General features: G+C 51.5%; 23 non-coding genes across 23 annotated transcripts; 13 read left to right on the top strand and 10 right to left on the bottom strand.

The window, feature by feature from the left end:
• Nucleotides 1–709: 709 nt before the first annotated feature.
• On the bottom strand, nt 710–781 carry TRNAD-GUC (transfer RNA aspartic acid (anticodon GUC)). Its single transcript has one exon. It is a non-coding gene; the product is annotated as a tRNA-Asp (tRNA).
• A 1978-nt stretch (nt 782–2759) lies between these two features.
• TRNAL-AAG (transfer RNA leucine (anticodon AAG)) lies at nt 2760–2841 on the top strand. The gene has a single exon. It is a non-coding gene; the product is annotated as a tRNA-Leu (tRNA).
• Nucleotides 2842–3615: 774 nt separating this feature from the next.
• On the bottom strand, nt 3616–3687 carry TRNAD-GUC (transfer RNA aspartic acid (anticodon GUC)). Its single transcript has one exon. It is a non-coding gene; the product is annotated as a tRNA-Asp (tRNA).
• A 540-nt stretch (nt 3688–4227) lies between these two features.
• Nucleotides 4228–4309, top strand: TRNAL-AAG (transfer RNA leucine (anticodon AAG)). Its single transcript has one exon. It is a non-coding gene; the product is annotated as a tRNA-Leu (tRNA).
• Nucleotides 4310–5083: 774 nt separating this feature from the next.
• TRNAD-GUC (transfer RNA aspartic acid (anticodon GUC)) lies at nt 5084–5155 on the bottom strand. The gene has a single exon. It is a non-coding gene; the product is annotated as a tRNA-Asp (tRNA).
• A 540-nt stretch (nt 5156–5695) lies between these two features.
• On the top strand, nt 5696–5777 carry TRNAL-AAG (transfer RNA leucine (anticodon AAG)). Its single transcript has one exon. It is a non-coding gene; the product is annotated as a tRNA-Leu (tRNA).
• A 1356-nt stretch (nt 5778–7133) lies between these two features.
• TRNAL-AAG (transfer RNA leucine (anticodon AAG)) lies at nt 7134–7215 on the top strand. The gene has a single exon. It is a non-coding gene; the product is annotated as a tRNA-Leu (tRNA).
• A 774-nt stretch (nt 7216–7989) lies between these two features.
• Nucleotides 7990–8061, bottom strand: TRNAD-GUC (transfer RNA aspartic acid (anticodon GUC)). Its single transcript has one exon. It is a non-coding gene; the product is annotated as a tRNA-Asp (tRNA).
• Nucleotides 8062–8601: 540 nt separating this feature from the next.
• TRNAL-AAG (transfer RNA leucine (anticodon AAG)) lies at nt 8602–8683 on the top strand. The gene has a single exon. It is a non-coding gene; the product is annotated as a tRNA-Leu (tRNA).
• Nucleotides 8684–9457: 774 nt separating this feature from the next.
• Nucleotides 9458–9529, bottom strand: TRNAD-GUC (transfer RNA aspartic acid (anticodon GUC)). Its single transcript has one exon. It is a non-coding gene; the product is annotated as a tRNA-Asp (tRNA).
• Nucleotides 9530–10069: 540 nt separating this feature from the next.
• Nucleotides 10070–10151, top strand: TRNAL-AAG (transfer RNA leucine (anticodon AAG)). Its single transcript has one exon. It is a non-coding gene; the product is annotated as a tRNA-Leu (tRNA).
• Nucleotides 10152–10925: 774 nt separating this feature from the next.
• TRNAD-GUC (transfer RNA aspartic acid (anticodon GUC)) lies at nt 10926–10997 on the bottom strand. Its single transcript has one exon. It is a non-coding gene; the product is annotated as a tRNA-Asp (tRNA).
• A 540-nt stretch (nt 10998–11537) lies between these two features.
• TRNAL-AAG (transfer RNA leucine (anticodon AAG)) lies at nt 11538–11619 on the top strand. Its single transcript has one exon. It is a non-coding gene; the product is annotated as a tRNA-Leu (tRNA).
• A 1356-nt stretch (nt 11620–12975) lies between these two features.
• Nucleotides 12976–13057, top strand: TRNAL-AAG (transfer RNA leucine (anticodon AAG)). Its single transcript has one exon. It is a non-coding gene; the product is annotated as a tRNA-Leu (tRNA).
• A 774-nt stretch (nt 13058–13831) lies between these two features.
• Nucleotides 13832–13903, bottom strand: TRNAD-GUC (transfer RNA aspartic acid (anticodon GUC)). Its single transcript has one exon. It is a non-coding gene; the product is annotated as a tRNA-Asp (tRNA).
• A 540-nt stretch (nt 13904–14443) lies between these two features.
• TRNAL-AAG (transfer RNA leucine (anticodon AAG)) lies at nt 14444–14525 on the top strand. Its single transcript has one exon. It is a non-coding gene; the product is annotated as a tRNA-Leu (tRNA).
• Nucleotides 14526–15299: 774 nt separating this feature from the next.
• TRNAD-GUC (transfer RNA aspartic acid (anticodon GUC)) lies at nt 15300–15371 on the bottom strand. Its single transcript has one exon. It is a non-coding gene; the product is annotated as a tRNA-Asp (tRNA).
• Nucleotides 15372–15911: 540 nt separating this feature from the next.
• Nucleotides 15912–15993, top strand: TRNAL-AAG (transfer RNA leucine (anticodon AAG)). Its single transcript has one exon. It is a non-coding gene; the product is annotated as a tRNA-Leu (tRNA).
• A 774-nt stretch (nt 15994–16767) lies between these two features.
• TRNAD-GUC (transfer RNA aspartic acid (anticodon GUC)) lies at nt 16768–16839 on the bottom strand. The gene has a single exon. It is a non-coding gene; the product is annotated as a tRNA-Asp (tRNA).
• Nucleotides 16840–17379: 540 nt separating this feature from the next.
• TRNAL-AAG (transfer RNA leucine (anticodon AAG)) lies at nt 17380–17461 on the top strand. Its single transcript has one exon. It is a non-coding gene; the product is annotated as a tRNA-Leu (tRNA).
• Nucleotides 17462–18235: 774 nt separating this feature from the next.
• Nucleotides 18236–18307, bottom strand: TRNAD-GUC (transfer RNA aspartic acid (anticodon GUC)). Its single transcript has one exon. It is a non-coding gene; the product is annotated as a tRNA-Asp (tRNA).
• Nucleotides 18308–18847: 540 nt separating this feature from the next.
• TRNAL-AAG (transfer RNA leucine (anticodon AAG)) lies at nt 18848–18929 on the top strand. The gene has a single exon. It is a non-coding gene; the product is annotated as a tRNA-Leu (tRNA).
• A 1382-nt stretch (nt 18930–20311) lies between these two features.
• On the top strand, nt 20312–20393 carry TRNAL-AAG (transfer RNA leucine (anticodon AAG)). The gene has a single exon. It is a non-coding gene; the product is annotated as a tRNA-Leu (tRNA).
• Nucleotides 20394–20806: the final 413 nt, after the last annotated feature.

Genomic DNA, 20806 nt, shown 5'->3' with positions numbered 1-20806 from the left:
CTGTCGCAATGAGCAAGCGGATGGTATGCCACACCCTGCAGGAAAAAGGTTTCGCTTCTGACGTCTTGCTTTTCTGGACATCCAGTCTCAAGTTTCCCATCTGGAACGGCGCTCCCTGCTGCTTTGTGAAGGCTTGCTGCAAGAGCCTTCGAAACCCAGGAGCTCTTGCGTTGAGCTGTGACGCGTCCTGGGAAGACCTCCCGTTGCAGCGGAATGAGCCCCACTTCCAGGGCGTGCTGGTAGCAAATTTCCCACAGCCCACAGGGAGCAAACGATCCCAGGTGTGATGTATCACCAGGAGAGGCTGAGATGAGAGTAGGGGTTCACGCGTGTGCCCGGACCGAGGTTAATGATGGGATTAGAGCTAGGGTTAGATGCAGGGAAAGAGTGAGAGTTATAATTAGGGATAAAGCTAACAGGTGATCATTACTCGTCATGTAACATGATACAAAGGGTCAGAAGAGGAACTGATTCAGGGTTACAATTTGGACTTCGCAGACAACAGGAGCACTAAATGGTGCTGAGGGGGACTCAATAAAGTGGACCGGCCGCCTAATGTAAGCAATTGTGCACAAATATTGTACGATGACTAGCGTTGCCGGTGCTTTTTTCTTAAAGAGTCAGTTCTTGGCACCCATTCCCTACTTGACTCAGCCTAATCTTCAAGAATATTTGTCAAGAACTAAAAAAAATCCAGAAAAGGTTTAACCTCCCCGTCGGGGAATTGAACCCCGGTCTCCCGCGTGACAGGCGGGGATACTGACCACTATACTAACGAGGAGACGTGAGGGCATGAAATGAACAGCTGCTGATGTCTGCACAGCATCCAGCGACCACCTAGCTGGCCTAGGGGGTCTCATTTTCCCCCGTCAAACGGCTTGCCCAATCTAAGGCTAATTTCTTTCTTTTTATCGGCACCAGGCTTAAAACTCAGTTTAAGGCGATAGTTCCGGGCTATGTTTGACTCCAGAGTTGAATCTGTCATCCCGCATTTCCTCAGCAAATCAAGCTACCCATCTCAAGTCTCATGAGCTGAGGACGGCAAAGTCCCTGTGGGCTTAGGACAGTCAAAGAAACCCCTGGGCTGCATGCTAAGCCCCTTTTCGGCTTCACTTTCCGAATCCTGCCCTAGCTTGCGATTAGTTTTTTTCTCACTTCTTGCCCCCATCTCCCACCTTGCCTCATGGTCTCCCCTCCTCTGCGCACCTGACAGTTTGCCTGCCCTTCCACTGCCTGTCTCCAGACTTTCCAAGGAGAAAAGGCAAAGCTCTAAAGCGGGCCGGGCAACGGGTCAAGTTCCGCTTTCGGCGACTAGCAGGGAGGTAGCGTGGCCGAGCGGTCTAAGGTGCTGGATTAAGGCTCCAGTCTCTTCGGAGGCGTGGGTTCAAATCCCACCGCTGCCACTTTTCCTGGCCTTGCATTTTAAAGAAGAACGTAACGTTGACCTCTTCCTTCATTAGTGCCACCTCTGTCGCAATGAGCAAGCGGATGGTATGCCACACCCTGCAGGAAAAAGGTTTCGCTTCTGACGTCTTGCTTTTCTGGACATCCAGTCTCAAGTTTCCCATCTGGAACGGCGCTCCCTGCTGCTTTGTGAAGGCTTGCTGCAAGAGCCTTCGAAACCCAGGAGCTCTTGCGTTGAGCTGTGACGCGTCCTGGGAAGACCTCCCGTTGCAGCGGAATGAGCCCCACTTCCAGGGCGTGCTGGTAGCAAATTTCCCACAGCCCACAGGGAGCAAACGATCCCAGGTGTGATGTATCACCAGGAGAGGCTGAGATGAGAGTAGGGGTTCACGCGTGTGCCCGGACCGAGGTTAATGATGGGATTAGAGCTAGGGTTAGATGCAGGGAAAGAGTGAGAGTTATAATTAGGGATAAAGCTAACAGGTGATCATTACTCGTCATGTAACATGATACAAAGGGTCAGAAGAGGAACTGATTCAGGGTTACAATTTGGACTTCGCAGACAACAGGAGCACTAAATGGTGCTGAGGGGGACTCAATAAAGTGGACCGGCCGCCTAATGTAAGCAATTGTGCACAAATATTGTACGATGACTAGCGTTGCCGGTGCTTTTTTCTTAAAGAGTCAGTTCTTGGCACCCATTCCCTACTTGACTCAGCCTAATCTTCAAGAATATTTGTCAAGAACTAAAAAAAATCCAGAAAAGGTTTAACCTCCCCGTCGGGCGGGGATACTGACCACTATACTAACGAGGAGACGTGAGGGCATGAAATGAACAGCTGCTGATGTCTGCACAGCATCCAGCGACCACCTAGCTGGCCTAGGGGGTCTCATTTTCCCCCGTCAAACGGCTTGCCCGATCTAAGGCTAATTTCTTTCTTTTTATCGGCACCAGGCTTAAAACTCAGTTTAAGGCGATAGTTCCGGGCTATGTTTGACTCCAGAGTTGAATCTGTCATCCCGCATTTCCTCAGCAAATCAAGCTACCCATCTCAAGTCTCATGAGCTGAGGACGGCAAAGTCCCTGTGGGCTTAGGACAGTCAAAGAAACCCCTGGGCTGCATGCTAAGCCCCTTTTCGGCTTCACTTTCCGAATCCTGCCCTAGCTTGCGATTAGTTTTTTTCTCACTTCTTGCCCCCATCTCCCACCTTGCCTCATGGTCTCCCCTCCTCTGCGCACCTGACAGTTTGCCTGCCCTTCCACTGCCTGTCTCCAGACTTTCCAAGGAGAAAAGGCAAAGCACTAAAGCGGGCCGGGCAACGGGTCAAGTTCCGCTTTCGGCGACTAGCAGGGAGGTAGCGTGGCCGAGCGGTCTAAGGCGCTGGATTAAGGCTCCAGTCTCTTCGGAGGCGTGGGTTCAAATCCCACCGCTGCCACTTTTCCTGGCCTTGCATTTTAAAGAAGAACGTAACGTTGACCTCTTCCTTCATTAGTGCCACCTCTGTCGCAATGAGCAAGCGGATGGTATGCCACACCCTGCAGGAAAAAGGTTTCGCTTCTGACGTCTTGCTTTTCTGGACATCCAGTCTCAAGTTTCCCATCTGGAACGGCGCTCCCTGCTGCTTTGTGAAGGCTTGCTGCAAGAGCCTTCGAAACCCAGGAGCTCTTGCGTTGAGCTGTGACGCGTCCTGGGAAGACCTCCCGTTGCAGCGGAATGAGCCCCACTTCCAGGGCGTGCTGGTAGCAAATTTCCCACAGCCCACAGGGAGCAAACGATCCCAGGTGTGATGTATCACCAGGAGAGGCTGAGATGAGAGTAAGGGTTCACGCGTGTGCCCGGACCGAGGTTAATGATGGGATTAGAGCTAGGGTTAGATGCAGGGAAAGAGTGAGAGTTATAATTAGGGATAAAGCTAACAGGTGATCATTACTCGTCATGTAACATGATACAAAGGGTCAGAAGAGGAACTGATTCAGGGTTACAATTTGGACTTCGCAGACAACAGGAGCACTAAATGGTGCTGAGGGGGACTCAATAAAGTGGACCGGCCGCCTAATGTAAGCAATTGTGCACAAATATTGTACGATGACTAGCGTTGCCGGTGCTTTTTTCTTAAAGAGTCAGTTCTTGGCACCCATTCCCTACTTGACTCAGCCTAATCTTCAAGAATATTTGTCAAGAACTAAAAAAAATCCAGAAAAGGTTTAACCTCCCCGTCGGGGAATTGAACCCCGGTCTCCCGCGTGACAGGCGGGGATACTGACCACTATACTAACGAGGAGACGTGAGGGCATGAAATGAACAGCTGCTGATGTCTGCACAGCATCCAGCGACCACCTAGCTGGCCTAGGGGGTCTCATTTTCCCCCGTCAAACGGCTTGCCCAATCTAAGGCTAATTTCTTTCTTTTTATCGGCACCAGGCTTAAAACTCAGTTTAAGGCGATAGTTCCGGGCTATGTTTGACTCCAGAGTTGAATCTGTCATCCCGCATTTCCTCAGCAAATCAAGCTACCCATCTCAAGTCTCATGAGCTGAGGACGGCAAAGTCCCTGTGGGCTTAGGACAGTCAAAGAAACCCCTGGGCTGCATGCTAAGCCCCTTTTCGGCTTCACTTTCCGAATCCTGCCCTAGCTTGCGATTAGTTTTTTTCTCACTTCTTGCCCCCATCTCCCACCTTGCCTCATGGTCTCCCCTCCTCTGCGCACCTGACAGTTTGCCTGCCCTTCCACTGCCTGTCTCCAGACTTTCCAAGGAGAAAAGGCAAAGCTCTAAAGCGGGCCGGGCAACGGGTCAAGTTCCGCTTTCGGCGACTAGCAGGGAGGTAGCGTGGCCGAGCGGTCTAAGGCGCTGGATTAAGGCTCCAGTCTCTTCGGAGGCGTGGGTTCAAATCCCACCGCTGCCACTTTTCCTGGCCTTGCATTTTAAAGAAGAACGTAACGTTGACCTCTTCCTTCATTAGTGCCACCTCTGTCGCAATGAGCAAGCGGATGGTATGCCACACCCTGCAGGAAAAAGGTTTCGCTTCTGACGTCTTGCTTTTCTGGACATCCAGTCTCAAGTTTCCCATCTGGAACGGCGCTCCCTGCTGCTTTGTGAAGGCTTGCTGCAAGAGCCTTCGAAACCCAGGAGCTCTTGCGTTGAGCTGTGACGCGTCCTGGGAAGACCTCCCGTTGCAGCGGAATGAGCCCCACTTCCAGGGCGTGCTGGTAGCAAATTTCCCACAGCCCACAGGGAGCAAACGATCCCAGGTGTGATGTATCACCAGGAGAGGCTGAGATGAGAGTAGGGGTTCACGCGTGTGCCCGGACCGAGGTTAATGATGGGATTAGAGCTAGGGTTAGATGCAGGGAAAGAGTGAGAGTTATAATTAGGGATAAAGCTAACAGGTGATCATTACTCGTCATGTAACATGATACAAAGGGTCAGAAGAGGAACTGATTCAGGGTTACAATTTGGACTTCGCAGACAACAGGAGCACTAAATGGTGCTGAGGGGGACTCAATAAAGTGGACCGGCCGCCTAATGTAAGCAATTGTGCACAAATATTGTACGATGACTAGCGTTGCCGGTGCTTTTTTCTTAAAGAGTCAGTTCTTGGCACCCATTCCCTACTTGACTCAGCCTAATCTTCAAGAATATTTGTCAAGAACTAAAAAAAATCCAGAAAAGGTTTAACCTCCCCGTCGGGGAATTGAACCCCGGTCTCCCGCGTGACAGGCGGGGATACTGACCACTATACTAACGAGGAGACGTGAGGGCATGAAATGAACAGCTGCTGATGTCTGCACAGCATCCAGCGACCACCTAGCTGGCCTAGGGGGTCTCATTTTCCCCCGTCAAACGGCTTGCCCAATCTAAGGCTAATTTCTTTCTTTTTATCGGCACCAGGCTTAAAACTCAGTTTAAGGCGATAGTTCCGGGCTATGTTTGACTCCAGAGTTGAATCTGTCATCCCGCATTTCCTCAGCAAATCAAGCTACCCATCTCAAGTCTCATGAGCTGAGGACGGCAAAGTCCCTGTGGGCTTAGGACAGTCAAAGAAACCCCTGGGCTGCATGCTAAGCCCCTTTTCGGCTTCACTTTCCGAATCCTGCCCTAGCTTGCGATTAGTTTTTTTCTCACTTCTTGCCCCCATCTCCCACCTTGCCTCATGGTCTCCCCTCCTCTGCGCACCTGACAGTTTGCCTGCCCTTCCACTGCCTGTCTCCAGACTTTCCAAGGAGAAAAGGCAAAGCTCTAAAGCGGGCCGGGCAACGGGTCAAGTTCCGCTTTCGGCGACTAGCAGGGAGGTAGCGTGGCCGAGCGGTCTAAGGCGCTGGATTAAGGCTCCAGTCTCTTCGGAGGCGTGGGTTCAAATCCCACCGCTGCCACTTTTCCTGGCCTTGCATTTTAAAGAAGAACGTAACGTTGACCTCTTCCTTCATTAGTGCCACCTCTGTCGCAATGAGCAAGCGGATGGTATGCCACACCCTGCAGGAAAAAGGTTTCGCTTCTGACGTCTTGCTTTTCTGGACATCCAGTCTCAAGTTTCCCATCTGGAACGGCGCTCCCTGCTGCTTTGTGAAGGCTTGCTGCAAGAGCCTTCGAAACCCAGGAGCTCTTGCGTTGAGCTGTGACGCGTCCTGGGAAGACCTCCCGTTGCAGCGGAATGAGCCCCACTTCCAGGGCGTGCTGGTAGCAAATTTCCCACAGCCCACAGGGAGCAAACGATCCCAGGTGTGATGTATCACCAGGAGAGGCTGAGATGAGAGTAGGGGTTCACGCGTGTGCCCGGACCGAGGTTAATGATGGGATTAGAGCTAGGGTTAGATGCAGGGAAAGAGTGAGAGTTATAATTAGGGATAAAGCTAACAGGTGATCATTACTCGTCATGTAACATGATACAAAGGGTCAGAAGAGGAACTGATTCAGGGTTACAATTTGGACTTCGCAGACAACAGGAGCACTAAATGGTGCTGAGGGGGACTCAATAAAGTGGACCGGCCGCCTAATGTAAGCAATTGTGCACAAATATTGTACGATGACTAGCGTTGCCGGTGCTTTTTTCTTAAAGAGTCAGTTCTTGGCACCCATTCCCTACTTGACTCAGCCTAATCTTCAAGAATATTTGTCAAGAACTAAAAAAAATCCAGAAAAGGTTTAACCTCCCCGTCGGGCGGGGATACTGACCACTATACTAACGAGGAGACGTGAGGGCATGAAATGAACAGCTGCTGATGTCTGCACAGCATCCAGCGACCACCTAGCTGGCCTAGGGGGTCTCATTTTCCCCCGTCAAACGGCTTGCCCGATCTAAGGCTAATTTCTTTCTTTTTATCGGCACCAGGCTTAAAACTCAGTTTAAGGCGATAGTTCCGGGCTATGTTTGACTCCAGAGTTGAATCTGTCATCCCGCATTTCCTCAGCAAATCAAGCTACCCATCTCAAGTCTCATGAGCTGAGGACGGCAAAGTCCCTGTGGGCTTAGGACAGTCAAAGAAACCCCTGGGCTGCATGCTAAGCCCCTTTTCGGCTTCACTTTCCGAATCCTGCCCTAGCTTGCGATTAGTTTTTTTCTCACTTCTTGCCCCCATCTCCCACCTTGCCTCATGGTCTCCCCTCCTCTGCGCACCTGACAGTTTGCCTGCCCTTCCACTGCCTGTCTCCAGACTTTCCAAGGAGAAAAGGCAAAGCACTAAAGCGGGCCGGGCAACGGGTCAAGTTCCGCTTTCGGCGACTAGCAGGGAGGTAGCGTGGCCGAGCGGTCTAAGGCGCTGGATTAAGGCTCCAGTCTCTTCGGAGGCGTGGGTTCAAATCCCACCGCTGCCACTTTTCCTGGCCTTGCATTTTAAAGAAGAACGTAACGTTGACCTCTTCCTTCATTAGTGCCACCTCTGTCGCAATGAGCAAGCGGATGGTATGCCACACCCTGCAGGAAAAAGGTTTCGCTTCTGACGTCTTGCTTTTCTGGACATCCAGTCTCAAGTTTCCCATCTGGAACGGCGCTCCCTGCTGCTTTGTGAAGGCTTGCTGCAAGAGCCTTCGAAACCCAGGAGCTCTTGCGTTGAGCTGTGACGCGTCCTGGGAAGACCTCCCGTTGCAGCGGAATGAGCCCCACTTCCAGGGCGTGCTGGTAGCAAATTTCCCACAGCCCACAGGGAGCAAACGATCCCAGGTGTGATGTATCACCAGGAGAGGCTGAGATGAGAGTAAGGGTTCACGCGTGTGCCCGGACCGAGGTTAATGATGGGATTAGAGCTAGGGTTAGATGCAGGGAAAGAGTGAGAGTTATAATTAGGGATAAAGCTAACAGGTGATCATTACTCGTCATGTAACATGATACAAAGGGTCAGAAGAGGAACTGATTCAGGGTTACAATTTGGACTTCGCAGACAACAGGAGCACTAAATGGTGCTGAGGGGGACTCAATAAAGTGGACCGGCCGCCTAATGTAAGCAATTGTGCACAAATATTGTACGATGACTAGCGTTGCCGGTGCTTTTTTCTTAAAGAGTCAGTTCTTGGCACCCATTCCCTACTTGACTCAGCCTAATCTTCAAGAATATTTGTCAAGAACTAAAAAAAATCCAGAAAAGGTTTAACCTCCCCGTCGGGGAATTGAACCCCGGTCTCCCGCGTGACAGGCGGGGATACTGACCACTATACTAACGAGGAGACGTGAGGGCATGAAATGAACAGCTGCTGATGTCTGCACAGCATCCAGCGACCACCTAGCTGGCCTAGGGGGTCTCATTTTCCCCCGTCAAACGGCTTGCCCAATCTAAGGCTAATTTCTTTCTTTTTATCGGCACCAGGCTTAAAACTCAGTTTAAGGCGATAGTTCCGGGCTATGTTTGACTCCAGAGTTGAATCTGTCATCCCGCATTTCCTCAGCAAATCAAGCTACCCATCTCAAGTCTCATGAGCTGAGGACGGCAAAGTCCCTGTGGGCTTAGGACAGTCAAAGAAACCCCTGGGCTGCATGCTAAGCCCCTTTTCGGCTTCACTTTCCGAATCCTGCCCTAGCTTGCGATTAGTTTTTTTCTCACTTCTTGCCCCCATCTCCCACCTTGCCTCATGGTCTCCCCTCCTCTGCGCACCTGACAGTTTGCCTGCCCTTCCACTGCCTGTCTCCAGACTTTCCAAGGAGAAAAGGCAAAGCTCTAAAGCGGGCCGGGCAACGGGTCAAGTTCCGCTTTCGGCGACTAGCAGGGAGGTAGCGTGGCCGAGCGGTCTAAGGCGCTGGATTAAGGCTCCAGTCTCTTCGGAGGCGTGGGTTCAAATCCCACCGCTGCCACTTTTCCTGGCCTTGCATTTTAAAGAAGAACGTAACGTTGACCTCTTCCTTCATTAGTGCCACCTCTGTCGCAATGAGCAAGCGGATGGTATGCCACACCCTGCAGGAAAAAGGTTTCGCTTCTGACGTCTTGCTTTTCTGGACATCCAGTCTCAAGTTTCCCATCTGGAACGGCGCTCCCTGCTGCTTTGTGAAGGCTTGCTGCAAGAGCCTTCGAAACCCAGGAGCTCTTGCGTTGAGCTGTGACGCGTCCTGGGAAGACCTCCCGTTGCAGCGGAATGAGCCCCACTTCCAGGGCGTGCTGGTAGCAAATTTCCCACAGCCCACAGGGAGCAAACGATCCCAGGTGTGATGTATCACCAGGAGAGGCTGAGATGAGAGTAGGGGTTCACGCGTGTGCCCGGACCGAGGTTAATGATGGGATTAGAGCTAGGGTTAGATGCAGGGAAAGAGTGAGAGTTATAATTAGGGATAAAGCTAACAGGTGATCATTACTCGTCATGTAACATGATACAAAGGGTCAGAAGAGGAACTGATTCAGGGTTACAATTTGGACTTCGCAGACAACAGGAGCACTAAATGGTGCTGAGGGGGACTCAATAAAGTGGACCGGCCGCCTAATGTAAGCAATTGTGCACAAATATTGTACGATGACTAGCGTTGCCGGTGCTTTTTTCTTAAAGAGTCAGTTCTTGGCACCCATTCCCTACTTGACTCAGCCTAATCTTCAAGAATATTTGTCAAGAACTAAAAAAAATCCAGAAAAGGTTTAACCTCCCCGTCGGGGAATTGAACCCCGGTCTCCCGCGTGACAGGCGGGGATACTGACCACTATACTAACGAGGAGACGTGAGGGCATGAAATGAACAGCTGCTGATGTCTGCACAGCATCCAGCGACCACCTAGCTGGCCTAGGGGGTCTCATTTTCCCCCGTCAAACGGCTTGCCCAATCTAAGGCTAATTTCTTTCTTTTTATCGGCACCAGGCTTAAAACTCAGTTTAAGGCGATAGTTCCGGGCTATGTTTGACTCCAGAGTTGAATCTGTCATCCCGCATTTCCTCAGCAAATCAAGCTACCCATCTCAAGTCTCATGAGCTGAGGACGGCAAAGTCCCTGTGGGCTTAGGACAGTCAAAGAAACCCCTGGGCTGCATGCTAAGCCCCTTTTCGGCTTCACTTTCCGAATCCTGCCCTAGCTTGCGATTAGTTTTTTTCTCACTTCTTGCCCCCATCTCCCACCTTGCCTCATGGTCTCCCCTCCTCTGCGCACCTGACAGTTTGCCTGCCCTTCCACTGCCTGTCTCCAGACTTTCCAAGGAGAAAAGGCAAAGCTCTAAAGCGGGCCGGGCAACGGGTCAAGTTCCGCTTTCGGCGACTAGCAGGGAGGTAGCGTGGCCGAGCGGTCTAAGGCGCTGGATTAAGGCTCCAGTCTCTTCGGAGGCGTGGGTTCAAATCCCACCGCTGCCACTTTTCCTGGCCTTGCATTTTAAAGAAGAACGTAACGTTGACCTCTTCCTTCATTAGTGCCACCTCTGTCGCAATGAGCAAGCGGATGGTATGCCACACCCTGCAGGAAAAAGGTTTCGCTTCTGACGTCTTGCTTTTCTGGACATCCAGTCTCAAGTTTCCCATCTGGAACGGCGCTCCCTGCTGCTTTGTGAAGGCTTGCTGCAAGAGCCTTCGAAACCCAGGAGCTCTTGCGTTGAGCTGTGACGCGTCCTGGGAAGACCTCCCGTTGCAGCGGAATGAGCCCCACTTCCAGGGCGTGCTGGTAGCAAATTTCCCACAGCCCACAGGGAGCAAACGATCCCAGGTGTGATGTATCACCAGGAGAGGCTGAGATGAGAGTAGGGGTTCACGCGTGTGCCCGGACCGAGGTTAATGATGGGATTAGAGCTAGGGTTAGATGCAGGGAAAGAGTGAGAGTTATAATTAGGGATAAAGCTAACAGGTGATCATTACTCGTCATGTAACATGATACAAAGGGTCAGAAGAGGAACTGATTCAGGGTTACAATTTGGACTTCGCAGACAACAGGAGCACTAAATGGTGCTGAGGGGGACTCAATAAAGTGGACCGGCCGCCTAATGTAAGCAATTGTGCACAAATATTGTACGATGACTAGCGTTGCCGGTGCTTTTTTCTTAAAGAGTCAGTTCTTGGCACCCATTCCCTACTTGACTCAGCCTAATCTTCAAGAATATTTGTCAAGAACTAAAAAAAATCCAGAAAAGGTTTAACCTCCCCGTCGGGGAATTGAACCCCGGTCTCCCGCGTGACAGGCGGGGATACTGACCACTATACTAACGAGGAGACGTGAGGGCATGAAATGAACAGCTGCTGATGTCTGCACAGCATCCAGCGACCACCTAGCTGGCCTAGGGGGTCTCATTTTCCCCCGTCAAACGGCTTGCCCGATCTAAGGCTAATTTCTTTCTTTTTATCGGCACCAGGCTTAAAACTCAGTTTAAGGCGATAGTTCCGGGCTATGTTTGACTCCAGAGTTGAATCTGTCATCCCGCATTTCCTCAGCAAATCAAGCTACCCATCTCAAGTCTCATGAGCTGAGGACGGCAAAGTCCCTGTGGGCTTAGGACAGTCAAAGAAACCCCTGGGCTGCATGCTAAGCCCCTTTTCGGCTTCACTTTCCGAATCCTGCCCTAGCTTGCGATTAGTTTTTTTCTCACTTCTTGCCCCCATCTCCCACCTTGCCTCATGGTCTCCCCTCCTCTGCGCACCTGACAGTTTGCCTGCCCTTCCACTGCCTGTCTCCAGACTTTCCAAGGAGAAAAGGCAAAGCACTAAAGCGGGCCGGGCAACGGGTCAAGTTCCGCTTTCGGCGACTAGCAGGGAGGTAGCGTGGCCGAGCGGTCTAAGGCGCTGGATTAAGGCTCCAGTCTCTTCGGAGGCGTGGGTTCAAATCCCACCGCTGCCACTTTTCCTGGCCTTGCATTTTAAAGAAGAACGTAACGTTGACCTCTTCCTTCATTAGTGCCACCTCTGTCGCAATGAGCAAGCGGATGGTATGCCACACCCTGCAGGAAAAAGGTTTCGCTTCTGACGTCTTGCTTTTCTGGACATCCAGTCTCAAGTTTCCCATCTGGAACGGCGCTCCCTGCTGCTTTGTGAAGGCTTGCTGCAAGAGCCTTCGAAACCCAGGAGCTCTTGCGTTGAGCTGTGACGCGTCCTGGGAAGACCTCCCGTTGCAGCGGAATGAGCCCCACTTCCAGGGCGTGCTGGTAGCAAATTTCCCACAGCCCACAGGGAGCAAACGATCCCAGGTGTGATGTATCACCAGGAGAGGCTGAGATGAGAGTAAGGGTTCACGCGTGTGCCCGGACCGAGGTTAATGATGGGATTAGAGCTAGGGTTAGATGCAGGGAAAGAGTGAGAGTTATAATTAGGGATAAAGCTAACAGGTGATCATTACTCGTCATGTAACATGATACAAAGGGTCAGAAGAGGAACTGATTCAGGGTTACAATTTGGACTTCGCAGACAACAGGAGCACTAAATGGTGCTGAGGGGGACTCAATAAAGTGGACCGGCCGCCTAATGTAAGCAATTGTGCACAAATATTGTACGATGACTAGCGTTGCCGGTGCTTTTTTCTTAAAGAGTCAGTTCTTGGCACCCATTCCCTACTTGACTCAGCCTAATCTTCAAGAATATTTGTCAAGAACTAAAAAAAATCCAGAAAAGGTTTAACCTCCCCGTCGGGCGGGGATACTGACCACTATACTAACGAGGAGACGTGAGGGCATGAAATGAACAGCTGCTGATGTCTGCACAGCATCCAGCGACCACCTAGCTGGCCTAGGGGGTCTCATTTTCCCCCGTCAAACGGCTTGCCCGATCTAAGGCTAATTTCTTTCTTTTTATCGGCACCAGGCTTAAAACTCAGTTTAAGGCGATAGTTCCGGGCTATGTTTGACTCCAGAGTTGAATCTGTCATCCCGCATTTCCTCAGCAAATCAAGCTACCCATCTCAAGTCTCATGAGCTGAGGACGGCAAAGTCCCTGTGGGCTTAGGACAGTCAAAGAAACCCCTGGGCTGCATGCTAAGCCCCTTTTCGGCTTCACTTTCCGAATCCTGCCCTAGCTTGCGATTAGTTTTTTTCTCACTTCTTGCCCCCATCTCCCACCTTGCCTCATGGTCTCCCCTCCTCTGCGCACCTGACAGTTTGCCTGCCCTTCCACTGCCTGTCTCCAGACTTTCCAAGGAGAAAAGGCAAAGCACTAAAGCGGGCCGGGCAACGGGTCAAGTTCCGCTTTCGGCGACTAGCAGGGAGGTAGCGTGGCCGAGCGGTCTAAGGCGCTGGATTAAGGCTCCAGTCTCTTCGGAGGCGTGGGTTCAAATCCCACCGCTGCCACTTTTCCTGGCCTTGCATTTTAAAGAAGAACGTAACGTTGACCTCTTCCTTCATTAGTGCCACCTCTGTCGCAATGAGCAAGCGGATGGTATGCCACACCCTGCAGGAAAAAGGTTTCGCTTCTGACGTCTTGCTTTTCTGGACATCCAGTCTCAAGTTTCCCATCTGGAACGGCGCTCCCTGCTGCTTTGTGAAGGCTTGCTGCAAGAGCCTTCGAAACCCAGGAGCTCTTGCGTTGAGCTGTGACGCGTCCTGGGAAGACCTCCCGTTGCAGCGGAATGAGCCCCACTTCCAGGGCGTGCTGGTAGCAAATTTCCCACAGCCCACAGGGAGCAAACGATCCCAGGTGTGATGTATCACCAGGAGAGGCTGAGATGAGAGTAAGGGTTCACGCGTGTGCCCGGACCGAGGTTAATGATGGGATTAGAGCTAGGGTTAGATGCAGGGAAAGAGTGAGAGTTATAATTAGGGATAAAGCTAACAGGTGATCATTACTCGTCATGTAACATGATACAAAGGGTCAGAAGAGGAACTGATTCAGGGTTACAATTTGGACTTCGCAGACAACAGGAGCACTAAATGGTGCTGAGGGGGACTCAATAAAGTGGACCGGCCGCCTAATGTAAGCAATTGTGCACAAATATTGTACGATGACTAGCGTTGCCGGTGCTTTTTTCTTAAAGAGTCAGTTCTTGGCACCCATTCCCTACTTGACTCAGCCTAATCTTCAAGAATATTTGTCAAGAACTAAAAAAAATCCAGAAAAGGTTTAACCTCCCCGTCGGGGAATTGAACCCCGGTCTCCCGCGTGACAGGCGGGGATACTGACCACTATACTAACGAGGAGACGTGAGGGCATGAAATGAACAGCTGCTGATGTCTGCACAGCATCCAGCGACCACCTAGCTGGCCTAGGGGGTCTCATTTTCCCCCGTCAAACGGCTTGCCCAATCTAAGGCTAATTTCTTTCTTTTTATCGGCACCAGGCTTAAAACTCAGTTTAAGGCGATAGTTCCGGGCTATGTTTGACTCCAGAGTTGAATCTGTCATCCCGCATTTCCTCAGCAAATCAAGCTACCCATCTCAAGTCTCATGAGCTGAGGACGGCAAAGTCCCTGTGGGCTTAGGACAGTCAAAGAAACCCCTGGGCTGCATGCTAAGCCCCTTTTCGGCTTCACTTTCCGAATCCTGCCCTAGCTTGCGATTAGTTTTTTTCTCACTTCTTGCCCCCATCTCCCACCTTGCCTCATGGTCTCCCCTCCTCTGCGCACCTGACAGTTTGCCTGCCCTTCCACTGCCTGTCTCCAGACTTTCCAAGGAGAAAAGGCAAAGCTCTAAAGCGGGCCGGGCAACGGGTCAAGTTCCGCTTTCGGCGACTAGCAGGGAGGTAGCGTGGCCGAGCGGTCTAAGGCGCTGGATTAAGGCTCCAGTCTCTTCGGAGGCGTGGGTTCAAATCCCACCGCTGCCACTTTTCCTGGCCTTGCATTTTAAAGAAGAACGTAACGTTGACCTCTTCCTTCATTAGTGCCACCTCTGTCGCAATGAGCAAGCGGATGGTATGCCACACCCTGCAGGAAAAAGGTTTCGCTTCTGACGTCTTGCTTTTCTGGACATCCAGTCTCAAGTTTCCCATCTGGAACGGCGCTCCCTGCTGCTTTGTGAAGGCTTGCTGCAAGAGCCTTCGAAACCCAGGAGCTCTTGCGTTGAGCTGTGACGCGTCCTGGGAAGACCTCCCGTTGCAGCGGAATGAGCCCCACTTCCAGGGCGTGCTGGTAGCAAATTTCCCACAGCCCACAGGGAGCAAACGATCCCAGGTGTGATGTATCACCAGGAGAGGCTGAGATGAGAGTAGGGGTTCACGCGTGTGCCCGGACCGAGGTTAATGATGGGATTAGAGCTAGGGTTAGATGCAGGGAAAGAGTGAGAGTTATAATTAGGGATAAAGCTAACAGGTGATCATTACTCGTCATGTAACATGATACAAAGGGTCAGAAGAGGAACTGATTCAGGGTTACAATTTGGACTTCGCAGACAACAGGAGCACTAAATGGTGCTGAGGGGGACTCAATAAAGTGGACCGGCCGCCTAATGTAAGCAATTGTGCACAAATATTGTACGATGACTAGCGTTGCCGGTGCTTTTTTCTTAAAGAGTCAGTTCTTGGCACCCATTCCCTACTTGACTCAGCCTAATCTTCAAGAATATTTGTCAAGAACTAAAAAAAATCCAGAAAAGGTTTAACCTCCCCGTCGGGGAATTGAACCCCGGTCTCCCGCGTGACAGGCGGGGATACTGACCACTATACTAACGAGGAGACGTGAGGGCATGAAATGAACAGCTGCTGATGTCTGCACAGCATCCAGCGACCACCTAGCTGGCCTAGGGGGTCTCATTTTCCCCCGTCAAACGGCTTGCCCAATCTAAGGCTAATTTCTTTCTTTTTATCGGCACCAGGCTTAAAACTCAGTTTAAGGCGATAGTTCCGGGCTATGTTTGACTCCAGAGTTGAATCTGTCATCCCGCATTTCCTCAGCAAATCAAGCTACCCATCTCAAGTCTCATGAGCTGAGGACGGCAAAGTCCCTGTGGGCTTAGGACAGTCAAAGAAACCCCTGGGCTGCATGCTAAGCCCCTTTTCGGCTTCACTTTCCGAATCCTGCCCTAGCTTGCGATTAGTTTTTTTCTCACTTCTTGCCCCCATCTCCCACCTTGCCTCATGGTCTCCCCTCCTCTGCGCACCTGACAGTTTGCCTGCCCTTCCACTGCCTGTCTCCAGACTTTCCAAGGAGAAAAGGCAAAGCTCTAAAGCGGGCCGGGCAACGGGTCAAGTTCCGCTTTCGGCGACTAGCAGGGAGGTAGCGTGGCCGAGCGGTCTAAGGCGCTGGATTAAGGCTCCAGTCTCTTCGGAGGCGTGGGTTCAAATCCCACCGCTGCCACTTTTCCTGGCCTTGCATTTTAAAGAAGAACGTAACGTTGACCTCTTCCTTCATTAGTGCCACCTCTGTCGCAATGAGCAAGCGGATGGTATGCCACACCCTGCAGGAAAAAGGTTTCGCTTCTGACGTCTTGCTTTTCTGGACATCCAGTCTCAAGTTTCCCATCTGGAACGGCGCTCCCTGCTGCTTTGTGAAGGCTTGCTGCAAGAGCCTTCGAAACCCAGGAGCTCTTGCGTTGAGCTGTGACGCGTCCTGGGAAGACCTCCCGTTGCAGCGGAATGAGCCCCACTTCCAGGGCGTGCTGGTAGCAAATTTCCCACAGCCCACAGGGAGCAAACGATCCCAGGTGTGATGTATCACCAGGAGAGGCTGAGATGAGAGTAGGGGTTCACGCGTGTGCCCGGACCGAGGTTAATGATGGGATTAGAGCTAGGGTTAGATGCAGGGAAAGAGTGAGAGTTATAATTAGGGATAAAGCTAACAGGTGATCATTACTCGTCATGTAACATGATACAAAGGGTCAGAAGAGGAACTGATTCAGGGTTACAATTTGGACTTCGCAGACAACAGGAGCACTAAATGGTGCTGAGGGGGACTCAATAAAGTGGACCGGCCGCCTAATGTAAGCAATTGTGCACAAATATTGTACGATGACTAGCGTTGCCGGTGCTTTTTTCTTAAAGAGTCAGTTCTTGGCACCCATTCCCTACTTGACTCAGCCTAATCTTCAAGAATATTTGTCAAGAACTAAAAAAAATCCAGAAAAGGTTTAACCTCCCCGTCGGGGAATTGAACCCCGGTCTCCCGCGTGACAGGCGGGGATACTGACCACTATACTAACGAGGAGACGTGAGGGCATGAAATGAACAGCTGCTGATGTCTGCACAGCATCCAGCGACCACCTAGCTGGCCTAGGGGGTCTCATTTTCCCCCGTCAAACGGCTTGCCCGATCTAAGGCTAATTTCTTTCTTTTTATCGGCACCAGGCTTAAAACTCAGTTTAAGGCGATAGTTCCGGGCTATGTTTGACTCCAGAGTTGAATCTGTCATCCCGCATTTCCTCAGCAAATCAAGCTACCCATCTCAAGTCTCATGAGCTGAGGACGGCAAAGTCCCTGTGGGCTTAGGACAGTCAAAGAAACCCCTGGGCTGCATGCTAAGCCCCTTTTCGGCTTCACTTTCCGAATCCTGCCCTAGCTTGCGATTAGTTTTTTTCTCACTTCTTGCCCCCATCTCCCACCTTGCCTCATGGTCTCCCCTCCTCTGCGCACCTGACAGTTTGCCTGCCCTTCCACTGCCTGTCTCCAGACTTTCCAAGGAGAAAAGGCAAAGCACTAAAGCGGGCCGGGCAACGGGTCAAGTTCCGCTTTCGGCGACTAGCAGGGAGGTAGCGTGGCCGAGCGGTCTAAGGCGCTGGATTAAGGCTCCAGTCTCTTCGGAGGCGTGGGTTCAAATCCCACCGCTGCCACTTTTCCTGGCCTTGCATTTTAAAGAAGAACGTAACGTTGACCTCTTCCTTCATTAGTGCCACCTCTGTCGCAATGAGCAAGCGGATGGTATGCCACACCCTGCAGGAAAAAGGTTTCGCTTCTGACGTCTTGCTTTTCTGGACATCCAGTCTCAAGTTTCCCATCTGGAACGGCGCTCCCTGCTGCTTTGTGAAGGCTTGCTGCAAGAGCCTTCGAAACCCAGGAGCTCTTGCGTTGAGCTGTGACGCGTCCTGGGAAGACCTCCCGTTGCAGCGGAATGAGCCCCACTTCCAGGGCGTGCTGGTAGCAAATTTCCCACAGCCCACAGGGAGCAAACGATCCCAGGTGTGATGTATCACCAGGAGAGGCTGAGATGAGAGTAAGGGTTCACGCGTGTGCCCGGACCGAGGTTAATGATGGGATTAGAGCTAGGGTTAGATGCAGGGAAAGAGTGAGAGTTATAATTAGGGATAAAGCTAACAGGTGATCATTACTCGTCATGTAACATGATACAAAGGGTCAGAAGAGGAACTGATTCAGGGTTACAATTTGGACTTCGCAGACAACAGGAGCACTAAATGGTGCTGAGGGGGACTCAATAAAGTGGACCGGCCGCCTAATGTAAGCAATTGTGCACAAATATTGTACGATGACTAGCGTTGCCGGTGCTTTTTTCTTAAAGAGTCAGTTCTTGGCACCCATTCCCTACTTGACTCAGCCTAATCTTCAAGAATATTTGTCAAGAACTAAAAAAAATCCAGAAAAGGTTTAACCTCCCCGTCGGGGAATTGAACCCCGGTCTCCCGCGTGACAGGCGGGGATACTGACCACTATACTAACGAGGAGACGTGAGGGCATGAAATGAACAGCTGCTGATGTCTGCACAGCATCCAGCGACCACCTAGCTGGCCTAGGGGGTCTCATTTTCCCCCGTCAAACGGCTTGCCCGATCTAAGGCTAATTTCTTTCTTTTTATCGGCACCAGGCTTAAAACTCAGTTTAAGGCGATAGTTCCGGGCTATGTTTGACTCCAGAGTTGAATCTGTCATCCCGCATTTCCTCAGCAAATCAAGCTACCCATCTCAAGTCTCATGAGCTGAGGACGGCAAAGTCCCTGTGGGCTTAGGACAGTCAAAGAAACCCCTGGGCTGCATGCTAAGCCCCTTTTCGGCTTCACTTTCCGAATCCTGCCCTAGCTTGCGATTAGTTTTTTTCTCACTTCTTGCCCCCATCTCCCACCTTGCCTCATGGTCTCCCCTCCTCTGCGCACCTGACAGTTTGCCTGCCCTTCCACTGCCTGTCTCCAGACTTTCCAAGGAGAAAAGGCAAAGCACTAAAGCGGGCCGGGCAACGGGTCAAGTTCCGCTTTCGGCGACTAGCAGGGAGGTAGCGTGGCCGAGCGGTCTAAGGCGCTGGATTAAGGCTCCAGTCTCTTCGGAGGCGTGGGTTCAAATCCCACCGCTGCCACTTTTCCTGGCCTTGCATTTTAAAGAAGAACGTAACGTTGACCTCTTCCTTCATTAGTGCCACCTCTGTCGCAATGAGCAAGCGGATGGTATGCCACACCCTGCAGGAAAAAGGTTTCGCTTCTGACGTCTTGCTTTTCTGGACATCCAGTCTCAAGTTTCCCATCTGGAACGGCGCTCCCTGCTGCTTTGTGAAGGCTTGCTGCAAGAGCCTTCGAAACCCAGGAGCTCTTGCGTTGAGCTGTGACGCGTCCTGGGAAGACCTCCCGTTGCAGCGGAATGAGCCCCACTTCCAGGGCGTGCTGGTAGCAAATTTCCCACAGCCCACAGGGAGCAAACGATCCCAGGTGTGATGTATCACCAGGAGAGGCTGAGATGAGAGTAAGGGTTCACGCGTGTGCCCGGACCGAGGTTAATGATGGGATTAGAGCTAGGGTTAGATGCAGGGAAAGAGTGAGAGTTATAATTAGGGATAAAGCTAACAGGTGATCATTACTCGTCATGTAACATGATACAAAGGGTCAGAAGAGGAACTGATTCAGGGTTACAATTTGGACTTCGCAGACAACAGGAGCACTAAATGGTGCTGAGGGGGACTCAATAAAGTGGACCGGCCGCCTAATGTAAGCAATTGTGCACAAATATTGTACGATGACTAGCGTTGCCGGTGCTTTTTTCTTAAAGAGTCAGTTCTTGGCACCCATTCCCTACTTGACTCAGCCTAATCTTCAAGAATATTTGTCAAGAACTAAAAAAAATCCAGAAAAGGTTTAACCTCCCCGTCGGGGAATTGAACCCCGGTCTCCCGCGTGACAGGGATACTGACCACTATACTAACGAGGAGACGTGAGGGCATGAAATGAACAGCTGCTGATGTCTGCACAGCATCCAGCCACCACCTAGCTGGCCTAGGGGGTCTCATTTTCCCCCGTCAAACGGCTTGCCCGATCTAAGGCTAATTTCTTTCTTTTTATCGGCACCAGGCTTAAAACTCAGTTTAAGGCGATAGTTCCGGGCTATGTTTGACTCCAGAGTTGAATCTGTCATCCCGCATTTCCTCAGCAAATCAAGCTACCCATCTCAAGTCTCATGAGCTGAGGACGGCAAAGTCCCTGTGGGCTTAGGACAGTCAAAGAAACCCCTGGGCTGCATGCTAAGCCCCTTTTCGGCTTCACTTTCCGAATCCTGCCCTAGCTTGCGATTAGTTTTTTTCTCACTTCTTGCCCCCATCTCCCACCTTGCCTCATGGTCTCCCCTCCTCTGCGCACCTGACAGTTTGCCTGCCCTTCCACTGCCTGTCTCCAGACTTTCCAAGGAGAAAAGGCAAAGCACTAAAGCGGGCCGGGCAACGGGTCAAGTTCCGCTTTCGGCGACTAGCAGGGAGGTAGCGTGGCCGAGCGGTCTAAGGCGCTGGATTAAGGCTCCAGTCTCTTCGGAGGCGTGGGTTCAAATCCCACCGCTGCCACTTTTCCTGGCCTTGCATTTTAAAGAAGAACGTAACGTTGACCTCTTCCTTCATTAGTGCCACCTCTGTCGCAATGAGCAAGCGGATGGTATGCCACACCCTGCAGGAAAAAGGTTTCGCTTCTGACGTCTTGCTTTTCTGGACATCCAGTCTCAAGTTTCCCATCTGGAACGGCGCTCCCTGCTGCTTTGTGAAGGCTTGCTGCAAGAGCCTTCGAAACCCAGGAGCTCTTGCGTTGAGCTGTGACGCGTCCTGGGAAGACCTCCCGTTGCAGCGGAATGAGCCCCACTTCCAGGGCGTGCTGGTAGCAAATTTCCCACAGCCCACAGGGAGCAAACGATCCCAGGTGTGATGTATCACCAGGAGAGGCTGAGATGAGAGTAGGGGTTCACGCGTGTGCCCGGACCGAGGTT

Source organism: Ambystoma mexicanum, unplaced genomic scaffold (genome assembly GCF_040938575.1).
Source record: "Ambystoma mexicanum isolate Mex_15411 unplaced genomic scaffold, UKY_AmexF1_1 Mex_scaf20, whole genome shotgun sequence".
Lineage (NCBI taxonomy): Eukaryota > Metazoa > Chordata > Amphibia > Caudata > Ambystomatidae > Ambystoma > Ambystoma mexicanum.
This window is presented reverse-complemented; position numbering and strand designations above follow the sequence as displayed.